The sequence below is a fragment of the Leuresthes tenuis genome, unplaced genomic scaffold (assembly GCF_036924035.1).
Source record: "Leuresthes tenuis unplaced genomic scaffold, fLeuTen1.0.hap1 SCAF_21, whole genome shotgun sequence".
NCBI classification, from domain to species: Eukaryota; Metazoa; Chordata; class Actinopteri; order Atheriniformes; family Atherinopsidae; genus Leuresthes; species Leuresthes tenuis.
The window spans coordinates 16,412,910-16,429,089 of NW_027325375.1; the positions used below are offsets into that span (position 1 = coordinate 16,412,910).

General features: G+C 44.9%; 3 non-coding genes across 3 annotated transcripts; 1 reads left to right on the forward strand and 2 right to left on the reverse strand.

The window, feature by feature from the left end:
* Window positions 1-6,149: 6,149 nt before the first annotated feature.
* On the reverse strand, window positions 6,150-6,222 carry trnam-cau (transfer RNA methionine (anticodon CAU)). The gene has a single exon. It is a non-coding gene; the product is annotated as a tRNA-Met (tRNA).
* A 1,913-nt stretch (window positions 6,223-8,135) lies between these two features.
* trnam-cau (transfer RNA methionine (anticodon CAU)) lies at window positions 8,136-8,208 on the reverse strand. Its single transcript has one exon. It is a non-coding gene; the product is annotated as a tRNA-Met (tRNA).
* Window positions 8,209-10,060: 1,852 nt separating this feature from the next.
* trnam-cau (transfer RNA methionine (anticodon CAU)) lies at window positions 10,061-10,133 on the forward strand. Its single transcript has one exon. It is a non-coding gene; the product is annotated as a tRNA-Met (tRNA).
* Window positions 10,134-16,180: the final 6,047 nt, after the last annotated feature.

Consider the following 16,180-nt stretch of genomic DNA (forward strand, 5'->3'; position numbering starts at 1 on the left):
TTATGGGTGGGCATTCACACCTTGTCACAGCCAAACACCTCCGCTCCCTGTTTTGATCATGTATGGTTGGACTTTCGCACCTTTTCTCACCCGCTTTTTGCAAACTATGGTCGGCTATTCACAGCTTCCTCTCCACCATACTTGTATGTTGGGATATTCACACCCACTTGCATCCGAAGACCTCCGCCCCCACTTTTGTTGATATTTAGTCGGTCATTCGCACCTTACCCGCTTTTGGCAAACTATGGCCTTCTTGCAGCCAAACACCTCTGATCTCGCTTTTGATGATGTAAGGTTGGGCATTCAGACCTTGCTTCACCTGCTTTTCACCAAATATAGTCGGACATTTACACCTTCTTGCAGCCGAACACTTCCGCTCCACCTTTTAGTGTTCTATCACAACTTTTTTTTCACCGCATTTTATAGATTATGGTTGGAAATTCTCAACCATTCTCATCCGAAGACCTCTCCTCCCGCTTTTGTTAATATATTTGAACTTTAGTCGGACATTCACACCTTCTTGCAGCTGAACCACCTCCGCTCCCTGTTTTGATCATGTATGGTCTGGCAATACTACCTTTTCTTACTCGTTTGTGAGTAATTATGGCTGGAAATTCACACCTACTTGCAGCCGAACACAAATTCTCCCGCTTTTGATGATGTATGGTCCGGCATTCTAGTCTTTTCTAACACATTTTTCAGCAATTATGGTCGGACATTCACACCTTCTCACAGTCGAACACTTCCGCTCCCGAATTTGATGGTGTATAGTCGGGCATTCTCACCCTTTCTCATCAGCTTTTTACAAATTATGATCTGACATTCACACCTACTTGCAGTCGAACAGCTCTGCTCCCGCTTTTGATTATGTTTGGTTGGATATTCGAACCTTTTCTTAACTGCTTTTTACAAACTTTGGTCGGACGTTCACACCTTCTTGCAGCCGAACACCTCCGCTCCCTCTTTTGATCATACATTGTCGGGCATTCGCACCTTTTTTTACAAAACACGGTCGGACTTTCACACCGTTTCTTAGCCGAACACATCCGCTCCCGTTATTTATTGTGTACAGTCGGGTATTCTAACCTTTTCTTACCCGCTTTTTACCAACTATGGTAAGACATTCGCACCTTCTTACAGCGGAACACCTCCGCTCCCTCTTTTGATGGTGTATGTTCGGGCATTCGAACGTTTTCTTACCCGCTTTTTACAAACTATGGTCGGACATTCAGACCTTCTTGTAGCCGAACACATCCACTCCTGCTTTTGATGATATGTGGTTGGGCATTCAAACCTACTTTTTGCCCGCTTTTCATTAATTATGGGTGGGCTTTCACACCTTGTCACAGCCAAACACCTCCGCTCCCTGTTTTGATCATGTATGGTTGGACTTTCGCACCTTTTCTCACCCGCTTTTTGCAAACTATGGTCGGCTATTCACAGCTTCCTCTCCACCATACTTGTATGTTGGGATATTCACACCCACTTGCATCCGAAGACCTCCGCCCCCACTTTTGTTGATATTTAGTCGGTCATTCGCACCTTACCCGCTTTTGGCAAACTATGGCCTTCTTGCAGCCAAACACCTCTGATCTCGCTTTTGATGATGTAAGGTTGGGCATTCAGACCTTGCTTCACCTGCTTTTCACCAAATATAGTCGGACATTTACACCTTCTTGCAGCCGAACACTTCCGCTCCACCTTTTAGTGTTCTATCACAACTTTTTTTTCACCGCATTTTATAGATTATGGTTGGAAATTCTCAACCATTCTCATCCGAAGACCTCTCCTCCCGCTTTTGTTAATATATTTGAACTTTAGTCGGACATTCACACCTTCTTGCAGCTGAACCACCTCCGCTCCCTGTTTTGATCATGTATGGTCTGGCAATACTACCTTTTCTTACTCGTTTGTGAGTAATTATGGCTGGAAATTCACACCTACTTGCAGCCGAACACAAATTCTCCCGCTTTTGATGATGTATGGTCCGGCATTCTAGTCTTTTCTAACACATTTTTCAGCAATTATGGTCGGACATTCAAACCTTCTCACAGTCGAACACTTCCGCTCCCGAATTTGATGGTGTATAGTCGGGCATTCTCACCCTTTCTCATCAGCTTTTTACAAATTATGATCTGACATTCACACCTACTTGCAGTCGAACAGCTCTGCTCCCGCTTTTGATTATGTTTGGTTGGATATTCGAACCTTTTCTTAACTGCTTTTTACAAACTTTGGTCGGACGTTCACACCTTCTTGCAGCCGAACACCTCCGCTCCCTCTTTTGATCATACATTGTCGGGCATTCGCACCTTTTTTTACAAAACACGGTCGGACTTTCACACCGTTTCTTAGCCGAACACATCCGCTCCCGTTATTTATTGTGTACAGTCGGGTATTCTAACCTTTTCTTACCCGCTTTTTACCAACTATGGTAAGACATTCGCACCTTCTTACAGCGGAACACCTCCGCTCCCTCTTTTGATGGTGTATGTTCGGGCATTCGAACGTTTTCTTACCCGCTTTTTACAAACTATGGTCGGACATTCAGACCTTCTTGTAGCCGAACACATCCACTCCTGCTTTTGATGATATGTGGTTGGGCATTCAAACCTACTTTTTGCCCGCTTTTCATTAATTATGGGTGGGCTTTCACACCTTGTCACAGCCAAACACCTCCGCTCCCTGTTTTGATCATGTATGGTTGGACTTTCGCACCTTTTCTCACCCGCTTTTTGCAAACTATGGTCGGCTATTCACAGCTTCCTCTCCACCATACTTGTATGTTGGGATATTCACACCCACTTGCATCCGAAGACCTCCGCCCCCACTTTTGTTGATATTTAGTCGGTCATTCGCACCTTACCCGCTTTTGGCAAACTATGGCCTTCTTGCAGCCAAACACCTCTGATCTCGCTTTTGATGATGTAAGGTTGGGCATTCAGACCTTGCTTCACCTGCTTTTCACCAAATATAGTCGGACATTTACACCTTCTTGCAGCCGAACACTTCCGCTCCACCTTTTAGTGTTCTATCACAACTTTTTTTTCACCGCATTTTATAGATTATGGTTGGAAATTCTCAACCATTCTCATCCGAAGACCTCTCCTCCCGCTTTTGTTAATATATTTGAACTTTAGTCGGACATTCACACCTTCTTGCAGCTGAACCACCTCCGCTCCCTGTTTTGATCATGTATGGTCTGGCAATACTACCTTTTCTTACTCGTTTGTGAGTAATTATGGCTGGAAATTCACACCTACTTGCAGCCGAACACAAATTCTCCCGCTTTTGATGATGTATGGTCCGGCATTCTAGTCTTTTCTAACACATTTTTCAGCAATTATGGTCGGACATTCAAACCTTCTCACAGTCGAACACTTCCGCTCCCGAATTTGATGGTGTATAGTCGGGCATTCTCACCCTTTCTCATCAGCTTTTTACAAATTATGATCTGACATTCACACCTACTTGCAGTCGAACAGCTCTGCTCCCGCTTTTGATTATGTTTGGTTGGATATTCGAACCTTTTCTTAACTGCTTTTTACAAACTTTGGTCGGACGTTCACACCTTCTTGCAGCCGAACACCTCCGCTCCCTCTTTTGATCATACATTGTCGGGCATTCGCATCTTTTTTTACAAAACACGGTCGGACTTTCACACCGTTTCTTAGCCGAACACATCCGCTCCCGTTATTTATTGTGTACAGTCGGGTATTCTAACCTTTTCTTACCCGCTTTTTACCAACTATGGTAAGACATTCGCACCTTCTTACAGCGGAACACCTCCGCTCCCTCTTTTGATGGTGTGTGTTCGGGCATTCGAACGTTTTCTTACCCGCTTTTTACAAACTATGGTCGGACATTCAGACCTTCTTGTAGCCGAACACATCCACTCCTGCTTTTGATGATATGTGGTTGGGCATTCAAACCTACTTGTTTCCCATTTTTCATTAATTATGGGTCGACATTCACACCTTGTCGCAGCCAAACACCTCCGCTCCCTGTTTTGATCATGTATGGTTCGACATTCGCACCTTTTCTCACCGGCTTTTTGCAAACTATGGTCGGCTATTCACAGATTCCTCTCCACCATACTTGTATGGTGGGATATTCACCCCCCTTGCATCCGAAGACCTCCGCCCCCACTTTTGTTGATATTTAGTCGGTCATTCGCACCTTACCCGCTTTTGGCAAACTATGGCCTTCTTGCAGCCAAACACCTCTGATCTCGCTTTTGATGATGTAAGGTTGGGCATTCAGACCTTGCTTCACCTGCTTTTCACCAAATATAGTCGGACATTTACACCTTCTTGCAGCCGAACACTTCCGCTCCACCTTTTAGTGTTTTATCACACCTTTTTTTTCACCGCATTTTATAGATTATGGTTGGAAATTCTCAACCATTCTCATCCGAAGACCTCTCCTCCCGCTTTTGTTAATATATTTGAACTTTAGTCGGACATTCACACCTTCTTGCAGCTGAACCACTTCCGCTCCCTGTTTTGATCATGTATGGTCTGGCAATACTACCTTTTCTTACTCGATTGTGAGTAATTATGGCTGGAAATTCACACCTACTTGCAGCCGAACACCAACTCTCTGGCTTTTGATGATGTATGGACCGGCATTCTTACCTTTTCTAACACATTTTTCAGCAATTATGGTTGGAGATTCACACCTACTCACAGCCAAACAACTCCGCTCCCGCAATTGATGGTGTATAGTCGGGCATTCTCACCCTTTCTCATCAGCTTTTTGCAAATTATGATCTGACATTCACACCTACTTGCAGTCGAACAGCTCTGCTCCCGCTGTTGATTATGTTTGGTTGGATATTCTAAACTTTTCTTAACTGCTTTTTACAAACTTTGGTCGGACGTTCACACCTTCTTGTAGCCGAACACCTCCGCTTCCGCTTTTGATGGTGTATATTCGGGCATACGAACCTATTCTTACCCGCTTTTTACAAACCAGAGTCGAACTTTCACACCTTCTCTTAGCCGAACACCTCCGCTCCCGCTATTGATTGTGTACAGTCGGGTATTTTAACCCTTTCTCATCAGCTTTTTTTAAATTATGATCTGACATTCACACCTACTTGCAGTTGAACATTTCTGCTCCCGCATTTGATTATGTTTGGTTGGATATGTCCACCAATAATTACTGAAAAATGGTTAAGAAAAGGTGCGATTGCCCAACCATACATCATCAAAAGCAGGAGTGGATGTGTTCGGCTACAAGAAGGTTTGAATGTCCGACCATAGTTGGTAAAAAGCGGGTAAGAAAAGGTTAAAATACCCGACTGTACACAATCAATAGCGGATGCGGAGTTGTTCGGCTACAAGAAGGTTTGAATGTCCGACCATAGTTTGTAAAAGGCGGGTAAGAAAAGGTTCGAATGCCCGAACATACACCAACACAAGAGGGAGCGGAGGTGTTTTGCTGTATGAAGGTGTGAATGTCCGACCATAGTTAGTAAAAAGCGGGTAAGAAAAGGTTAAAATACAAGACTGTACAAAATCAATAGCGGGAGCGGAGTTGTTCGGCTACAAGGTGTGAAAGTCCGACCATAATTCGTAAAAAGCGGGTAAGAAAAGGCTCGAATGCCCGACTATACACCATCAAAAGAGGGAGCAGAGGGGTTCAGCTGCAAGAAGGTCTGAATGTCCATCAATAATTGCTTTAAAAGATGAAAGAAAATTTTCGAATATCAAACCGCACATGATCATAAGCGTTCTGTAGATACAACAGAAAGCAATCAGAGCCACTTGTGCCCACCAACTTTCCAGCTGTAAGTGAGGGGAAGCGCTATGGACACCACATCAAAACATCTGCCCCGTGTGAGGTTCGAGCTCACAACCTGACATGCTGCTTACTGCACATCAGTCAGTCTGCAGCGCTTTTCCAATAAAGAGATTGTTCGAATCTCCATAAATGATGTTAGACAGTAAGTTGCAAGATTTTTCTGAAGGAGAGATGGTTCGAATCCCCATAACTTGTGTTTGACACCTTCCACACTCTGGAGTGATTGACCTTCCCAATGGGCTTTCTGCAGCTAACACAGAGAGCAACCGGAGGCACTTGTGGCCAGCAACTTTCCAGCTGTAACTGAGGGTAAGCGCTATTGACCCTTTAATCAAAATCAATGCCCCGTGTGAGGGTTGAACTCACGACCTTCAGATTATGAGACTGACGCGCTGCCTACTGCGCCAACGAGGCCTGAAAAGCTTAAAAATACATGTATTGTGAGCCTAGACTCACTTTCCCACACTGATTCATTAGTCCTGCAGACTTTGCTAAAAGTAGTCCTTCAAATGACCTGTTGTTTAGACTAAAGGTTAAACACTCAACTCACAAGTTTCTTCATCTGGCTTTTCTTCTCATTTTGAAAGTTTATGGAAAGTTGCAAAAGAGGTAGTTTCACGTTGGATAAACTTGACTGACTTGCCCCATGTCAGTCTATGTCAAGAGAAGGAGAGTCTGCAAAGGTGCTTTTGTCACACTGCGTATTCTATTATGACAGTAACGGCAAAACCCAAGGAAAAGTTGTCTGACTTGACAAGTTTCAGCGGATAATAAGGAGAGCAGAAACTGAAAGACGACAAAGATCTGATTGCAACGCTTTTCTTAAAGAGAGATGGCGTGAATCCCCATTGATTGTGTTTGACACCAGATTACAAGGTTCTTCTACGAGAATATCTTTTTGAATCTCCATAACTTCTATTTGACACCTTCCACACTTAGGCGTGATTGAGCTTCCAAGTTGATTTTCTGCATCCACAACAGAAATCAACCGGAGCCACTTGTGCGCACCAACTTTCAAGCTGTGACTGAGGTGAGGTGCGATAGACACCACATCAAAACATCTACCCCGTGTGAGGGTCGAGCTCACAACCTTGAAATTATGCCACTGACACGCTGCCAACTCCACATCAGTCAGATTGCAATGCTTTTCTTAAAGAGAGATGGTTTGAATCCACATAAATTGTGTTTGACACAAGGTTGAAAGGCTTTTCTGAGGGAGTGATGTTTTTCGAATCCCAATAACTTGTATTTGACACCTTCCACAGTTGAGAGTCATTGAGCTTCAGAGTGGGCTTTCTGCAGCCACAACAGAGAGCAACCAGAGCAACATGTACCCACCAACTTTACAGCTGTAGCTGAGGTGAAGTGCTATAGAGCCCCCATCAAAACATCTGCCCCGTGTGAGGGTCGAACTCACGACCTTGGGATGATGCCACTGATACGCTGCCTACTGCACATCAGTCAGGTTAAAACACTTTTCTAAAAGAGAGATGGTTCGAATCCCCAAAATGTGTGTTTGACACCAGATTGCAAGGTCGAACTCACGACCTTGAAATTATGCCTACTGCACATCAGTTAGATTGAATCCCCATAACTTGTGTTTGACACCAGATTGGAAGGCTTTTTTAAGAGAGTGATGTTTCGCATCCCCTTTACTTTTATTTGACAGCTTCCACGGTTTGGAGTGATAGACCTTCCGAATGGGCTTTCTGCAGCCACCACAGAGACAAATTTTGGCTGTACATTGACTGTAAATAAGTGAGACTGCAAGGCTTTTCTTCAAGAGAGATGGTTTCAATCCCCATAACTTGAGTTTTAGATTGGAAGATTTTTCTAAGAGAGTGATGTTTCGAATCCCCATAACTTGTATTTGACACCTTCCACAGATTGGAGTGATTGAGCTTCCAAGTTGACGTTCTGTAGATACAACAGAAAGCAATCAGAGCCACTTGTGCCCACCAACTTTCCAGCTGTAAGTGAGGGGAAGCGCTATGGACACCACATCAAAACATCTGCCCCGTGTGAGGTTCGAGCTCACAACCTGACATGCTGCTTACTGCACATCAGTCAGTCTGCAGCGCTTTTCCAATAAAGAGATTGTTCGAATCTCCATAAATGATGTTAGACAGTAAGTTGCAAGATTTTTCTGAAGGAGAGATGGTTCGAATCCCCATAACTTGTGTTTGACACCTTCCACACTCTGGAGTGATTGACCTTCCCAGTGGGCTTTCTGCAGCTAACACAGAGAGCAACCGGAGGCACTTGTGGCCAGCAACTTTCCATCTGTAACTGAGGGTAAGCGCTATTGACCCTTTAATCAAAATCAATGCCCCGTGTGAGGGTTGAACTCACGACCTTCAGATTATGAGACTGACGCGCTGCCTACTGCGCCAACGAGGCCCGAAAAGCTTGAAAATACATGTATTGTGAGCCTAGACTCACTTTCCCACACTGATTCATTAGTCCTGCAGACTTTGCTAAAAGTAGTCCTTCAAATGCCCTGTTGTTTAGACTAAAGGTTAGACACTCAACTCACAAGTTTCTTCATCTGGCTTTTCTTCTCATTTTGAAAGTTTATGGAAAGTTGCAAAAGAGGTAGTTTCACGTTGGATAAACTTGACTGACTTGCCCCATGTCAGTCTATGTCAAGAGAAGGAGAGTCTGCAAAGGTGCTTTTGTCACACTGCGTATTCTATTATGACAGTAACGGCAAAACCCAAGGAAAAGTTGTCTGACTTGACAAGTTTCAGCGGATAATAAGGAGAGCAGAAACTGAAAGACGACAAAGATCTGATTGCAACGCTTTTCTTAAAGAGAGATGGCGTGAATCCCCATTGATTGTGTTTGACACCAGATTACAAGGTTTTTCTACGAGAATATCTTTTTGAATCTCCATAACTTGTATTTGACACCTTCCACACTTAGGCGTGATTGAGCTTCCAAGTTGATTTTCTGCATCCACAACAGAAATCAACCGGAGCCACTTGTGCCCACCAACTTTCAAGCTGTGACTGAGGTGAGGTGCGATAGACACCACATCAAAACATCTACCCCGTGTGAGGGTCGAGCTCACGACCTTGAAATTATGCCACTGACACGCTGCCAACTGCACATCAGTCAGATTGCAATGCTTTTCTTAAAGAGAGATGGTTTGAATCAACATAAATTGTGTTTGACACCAGGTTGAAAGGCTTTTCTGAGGGAGTGATGTTTTTCGAATCCCAATAACTTGTATTTGACACCTTCCACAGTTGAGAGTCATTGAGCTTCAGAGTGGGCTTTCTGCAGCCACAACAGAGAGCAACCAGAGCAACTTGTACCCACCAATTTTACAGGTGTAACTGAGGTGAAGTGCTATAGAGCCCCCATCAAAACATCTGGTCCGTGTGAGGGTCGAAGTCACGACCTTGGGATGATGCCACTGATACGCTGCCTACTGCACATCAGTCAGGTTAAAACACTTTTCTAAAAGAGAGATGGTTCGAATCCCCAAAACGTGTGTTTGACACCAGATTGCAAGGTCGAACTCACGACCTTGAGATTATGCCTACTGCACATCAGTTAGATTGAATCCCCATAACTTGTGTTTGACACCAGATTGGAAGGCTTTTTTAAGAGAGTGATGTTTCACATCCCCTTTACTTTTATTTGACAGTAAGACAGTAAGTTGCAAGATTTTTCTGAAGGAGAGATGGTTCAAATCCCCATAACTTGTGTTTGACACCTTCCACACTCTGGAGTGATTGACCTTCCCAGTGGGCTTTCTGCAGCTAACACAGAGAGCAACCGGAGGCACTTGTGGCCAGCAACTTTCCAGCTGTAACTAAGGGTAAGCGACCGGGAAGAAAAGCGTTGCAATCAGATCTTTGTCGTCTTTCAGTTTCTGCTCTCCTTATTATCCGCTGAAACTTGTCAAGTCAGACAAATTTTCCTTGGGTTTTGCCGTTACTGTCATAATAGAATATGCAGTGTGACAAAAGCACCTTTGCAGACTCTCCTTCTCTTGATATAGACTGACATGGGGCAAGTCAATCTAGTTTATCCAACGTGAAACTACCACTTTTGCAACTTTCCATAAACTTTCAAAATGAGAAGAAAAGCCAGATGAAGAAACTTGTGAGTTGAGTGTTTAACCTTTAGTCTAAACAACAGGTCATTTGAAGGACTACTTTTAGCAAAGTCTGCAGGACTAATGAATCAGTGTGGGAAAGTGAGTCTACCCTCACAATACATGTATTTTCAAGCTTTTCAGGCCTCGTTGGCGCAGTAGGCAGCGCGTCAGTCTCATAATCTGAAGGTCGTGAGTTCAACCCTCACACGGGGCATTGATTTTGATTAAAGGGTCAATAGCGCTTACCCTCAGTTACAGCTGGAAAGTTGCTGGCCACAAGTGCCTCCGGTTGCTCTCTGTGTTAGCTGCAGAAAGCCCACTGGGAAGGTCAATCACTCCAGAGTGTGGAAGGTGTCAAACACAAGTTATGGGGATTCGAACCATCTCTCCTTCAGAAAAATCTTGCAACTTACTGTCTAACATCATTTTTGGAGATTCGAACAATCTCTTTATTGGAAAAGCGCTGCAGACTGACTGATGTGCAGTAAGCAGCATGTCAGGTTGTGAGCTCGAACCTCACACGGGGCAGATGTTTTCATGTGGTGTCCATAGCGCTTCCCCTCACTTACAGCTGGAAAGTTGGTGGCTCTGATTGCTTTCTGTTGTATCTACAGAACGTCAACTTGGAAGCTCAATCACTACAATCTGTGGAAGGTGTCAAATACAAGTTATGGGGATTCGAAACATCACTCTCTTAGAAAAACCTTCCAATCTCAAACACAAGTTATGGGGATTCAAACCATCTCTCTTGAAGAAAAGCCTTTCAATCTCACTTATTTACAGTCAATGTACAGCCAAAATTTGTCTCTGTGGTGGCTGCAGAAAGCCCATTCGGAAGGTCTATCACTCCAAACTGTGGAAGCTGTCAAATAAAAGTAAAGGGGATGCGAAACATCACTCTCTTAAAAAAGCCTTCCAATCTGGTGTCAAACACAAGTTATGGGGATTCAATCTAACTGATGTGCAGTAGGCATAATTTCAAGGTCGTGAGTTCGACCTTGCAATCTGGTGTCAAACACACATTTTGGGGATTCGAACCATCTCTCTTTTAGAAAAGTGTTTTAACCTGACTGATGTGGAGTAGGCAGCGTATCAGTGGCATCATCCCAAGGTCGTGAGTTCGACCCTCACACGGGGCAGATGTTTTGATGGGGGCTCTATAGCACTTCACCTCAGTTACAGCTGTAAAGTTGGTGGGTACAAGTTGCTCTGGTTGCTCTCTGTTGTGGCTGCAGAAAGCCCACTCTGAAGCTCAATGACTCTCAACTGTGGAAGGTGTCAAATACAAGTTATTGGGATTCGAAAAACATCACTCCCTCAGAAAAGCCTTTCAACCTGGTGTCAAACACAATTTATGTGGATTCAAACCATCTCTCTTTAAGAAAAGCATTGCAATCTGACTGATGTGCAGTTGGCAGCGTTTCAGTGGCATAATTTCAAGGTCGTGAGCTCGACCCTCACACGGGGTAGATGTTTTGATGTGGTGTCTATCGCACCTCACCTCAGTCACAGCTTGAAAGTTGGTGGGCACAAGTGGCTCCAGTTGATTTCTGTTGTGGATGCAGAAAATCAACTTGGAAGGTCAATCACGGAACATTGCAAGCATTGCAAGCATGTCAGACTAGTTCTCCAAAGGTTACTTGAGAACAGACTATTTGTAAAGGCTGAGAAGTGCGAATTCTATGTCCAGTCAGTCTCCTTTTTGGGCTTTGTCATAGAAAGGGGACAGATTCGCTCTGATCCAGCCAAGGTAAGGGCGGTGGTTGAGTGGCCAGTACCTGAAAACCGCAAGCAGCTTCAGCGTTTCCTTGGTTTTGCTAATTTTTATTTTAGTAAGGTAGCTGCACCACTCACCCAACTTACCTCCACCTCCAGCCCTTTTACCTGGACCTCTGAAGCTGCCCAGGCATTCTTAAAACTTAAAGCACTGTTTTCTTCTGCGCCTGTTCTCATCCACCCTGATGCCTCTAAGCAGTTCATGGTGGAGGTGGATGCCTCTGACAGTGGTGTGGGAGCCGGGCTTTCACAGATCTCAGAAGAGAAGTTTCATCCTTGCGCCTATTTTTCTCGCCGGCTGTCTCCGGCTGAGCGCAACTATGACGTGGGTAACCGAGAGCTTTTAGCAGTCGTTCTGGCATTAGAAGAGTGGAGACACTGGCTGGAGGGGGCAGAAATTCCGTTTGTGGTTTGGATGGACCATAAGAATTTAGCCTACCTTCAGCGAGCCAAACGTCTCAATTCTCGACAGGCCAGATGGGCACGTCTTTTAAGCCGATTTAATTTTACTCTCTCTTACAGACCAGGTTCCCGTAATTTAAAGCCTGATGCCCTTTCCCGTCAGACAGAGAGACAGCCATTGACTGATCCTTCTGAGTCTGTGCTCCCTCCAAGCTGTTTTGTGGGGGCAGTCCATTGGGAGGTTGAGCAGCAGGTTAAGAGGGCCCTTTCCCGTTGTCCCCGTCCAGAGATTGGACCACCTAACTGCTTGTTCGTTCCCGAGAACGTTAGATCTCAGGTGCTGCAGTGGGAGCACTCCTCCAAATTGGCCTGCCATCCTAGGGCGGCACGCACACTTAAGCTTATTCGACAGCGGTTCTGGTGGCCCACGCTGGTTCGTGACACCAATCAGTTTGTGGCAGCTTGCTCCGTCTTTGCCCGAGGGAAGGCCTCGCACCAACGGCCCGCTGGCTTGCTGAACCCTCTCCCCTTTCCCTCAAGGCCGTGGTCTCACATCGCGGTGGATTTTGTCTCTGGTCTGCCTCCTTTTGCAGGTAACTCTGTCATCCTTACTGTTATTGATCGTTTTTCTAAGGCTGTGCATTTTGTGCTACTGTCGAAGCTCCCTTCTGCTCTTGAAACTGCTGAGCTCTTAGTTCACCATGTTTTTCGTCTCCATGGTATCCCCATGGACATAGTTTCTGATTGGGGACCCCGGTTTTCTTCCCAGGTTTGGCGAGCATTCTGTGGAGCGTTGGGGCAAGGATTAGTTTATCGTCTGGGTACCATCCTCAGTCAAACGGCCAGACAGAACGGGCCAACCAGGACCTGGAGGCCGCTTTAAGATGTGTGTGTGCACGTAACCCGTCCTCCTGGAGTGTTCAGCTGCCTTGGGTGGAGTATGCTCATAACAGTCTCTCCACATCTGCTACTGGTATGTCGCCATTCATGGTAATGTATGGTTTTCAACCCCCTTTGTTCCTTTCCCAGGAGGATGAGGTGTCCGTCCCTTCTATACAGGAACACTTGCGACGGGTTCGCAGAGTGTGGCGGGAGGCTCGGGCTGCTTTAGTTAGGTCCGCTGCCAGGAACCAACGGTTGGCGGACCGTCGGCGTTCGCCCGCTCCTAATTATCAGCCTGGGCAGATGGTGTGGTTATCCACCAGGGACCTGCCTTTGCAGGTAGACTCCCGAAAGCTGGCTCCTCGTTTCATTGGTCCTTTTCCAGTGGTCAGAATCATTAATCCCTCGGCTGTGCGCCTTATGCTCCCAGACTCCCTTAAGGTACACCCCACATTTCATGTTTCCCTCTTAAAGCCAGTCACCTCTTGTGCACATGGCCCTCCAGCTGAATCTCCTCCTCCCCCCCTGGTCGTGGATGGCCATCCTGCTTACTCCGTTTGTCAGATTCTGAATGTCAGACGTCGTGGCAGGGGTTTCCAGATTTTGGTTGACTGGGAGGGTTATGGGCAGGAGGAGCGTTCTTGGGTTCCACGTCGGTTTATTCTGGACCACTCACTCATCACTGACTTCTACAGAGCCCACCCTAACAAGCCTGGTGGGCCGCCTAAAGGCGGTCGTCGGAGGGGGGGTACTGTCACAGCCACAGCTGTGACACCTGGTTCTTAAGTCACCTGTGTTCCATCTTCCTTTGATTGCCCCGTTAGTTTAAATATCTGGTCTTCTCTGCCATGCTTTGCTCGTGTGTTAATGTATTTGTTATGCCTGTTTGGTTCACGACCTAGATCCTGACCTTTAATGTTTTGTGGATTATTTTCAGCTCTTGGATTACCTTGGTTTTTTGTTCCGGTTCTGCAGGCCGACTTCCCTGCTCACCAGGCCACGTTTTACCTCTGTGTGAGATCTTCTGTTATCCAATAAACTTTTGTTTGAACTAAGAGTTCTTGTTCTCCCGACTCTGTGACCGCACCGGGGCCCGCACTTCATTACGGTGTGACAGAGTAATGAAGGTTGAACTATTCTGGGAAAGAGGTTCTATTCCCAGCATCACTCCTGGACACTCCTGATATAGAAGGTTTCGCAAACGCATTGGAATTGTTTTACTATTTTCATATGCATGTGCAATGAAGAATTGCTTGCTGCTGATAAATGCAAAGAAGAACAGCTTACACATAGATGCTCACATATAGGCTGCTGAATGCAATGAAGACCTGCTTATCCAGTAAAGTTCAATGTCAATGTGTAATATTCAATTAGGATTTGCAAAATAGTGAAGTTAAACAATGAATGGGTCCATAGTCGGTATGAGAAGACTACAGGAATATTTACCTGGGTGTACGTTCAAACAGAGATGAGAAAAATCTAATACGAGAGACAACGCCCTGGCACACAATCAAAAAAAAAAAAAAAAGAGAGCGGTTTTGTGTCCCCACAGTCCATAATGTAGAAAAGAGAGAAAAAAGCCTTTCTGATTTGGTGTGTGTGCTCACAGTGCAGAGTGTAGAGAAAAGAGAGAAAAGAAAGCCGTTTTGGTGTCACAGGTGTTGTGACTTACACACACACATTTCTGAATTGAGAAAGGAAATTATTTTAGAGGAAGCACTAGAGTTTAGATCCCACATTTGTTGATAGGCATTCATTTATTTCTTCACTTCTGATGAAGTTTCAACAATAAACAACAAACTTTGTATTATGAGAAAGAACCAGACTCATTCTTCAGGAATCCGAAAATAAGCTCTATTTTACGAGTTATGCACGAATTCGAATTCTCCTATAAAACGAATTCCTTAACTCAAACCAAGTTAAGACTGCTTTGTCCTTCATATTTATTCATATCTAATCAAGTTTCAACGATAAACAACGTTGTACTTGTAATTGTGTTTGACACAAGCAGCATGTCAGCGGCATAATCTCAAGGTTGTGAGCTCGAACCTCACACGGGGCAGATGTTTTGATGTGGTGTCCATAGCGCTTCCCCTCACTTACAGCTGGAAAGTTGGTGGGCACAAGTGGCTCTGATTGCTTTCTGTTGTATCTACAGAACATCAACTTGGAAGCTCAATCACTCCAATCTGTGGAAGGTGTCAAATACAAGTTATGGGGATTCGAAACATCACTCTCTTAGAAAAACCTTCCAATCTCAAACACAAGTTATGGGGATTCAAACCATCTCTCTTGAAGAAAAGCCTTGCAATCTCACTTATTTACAGTCAATGTACAGCCAAAATTTGTTTCTGTGGTGGCTGCAGAAAGCCCATTCGGAAGGTCTATCACTCCAAACTGTGGAAGCTGTCAAATAAAAGTAAAGGGGATGTGAAACATCACTCTCTTAAAAAAAGCCTTCCAATCTGGTGTCAAACACAAGTTATGGGGATTCAATCTAACTGATGTGCAGTAGGCATAATCTCAAGGTTGTGAGTTCGACCTTGCAATCTGGTGTCAAACACACATTTTGGGGATTCGAACCATCTCTCTTTTAGAAAAGTGTTTTAACCTGACTGATGTGGAGTAGGCAGCGTATCAGTGGCATCATCCCAAGGTCGGGAGTTCGACCCTCACACGGGGCAGATGTTTTGATGGGGGCTCTATAGCACTTCACCTCAGTTACAGCTGTAAAGTTGGTGGGTACAAGTTGCTCTGGTTGCTCTCTGTTGTGGCTGCAGAAAGCCCACTCTGAAGCTCAATGACTCTCAACTGTGGAAGGTGTCAAATACAAGTTATTGGGATTCGAAAAACATCACTCCCTCAGAAAAGCCTTTCAACCTGGTGTCAAACACAATTTATGTGGATTCAAACCACCTCTCTTTAAGAAAAGCATTGCAATCTGACTGATGTGCAGTTGGCAGCGTTTCAGTGGCATAATTTCAAGGTCGTGAGCTCGACCCTCACACGGGGTAGATGTTTTGATGTGGTGTCTATCGCACCTCACCTCAGTCACAGCTTGAAAGTTGGTGCGCACAAGTGGCTCCGGTTGATTTCTGTTGTGGATGCAGAAAATCAACTTGGAAGCTCAATCACGCCTAAGTGTGGAAGGTGTCAAATACAAGTTATGGAGATTCAAAAAGATATTCTCGTAGAAGAACC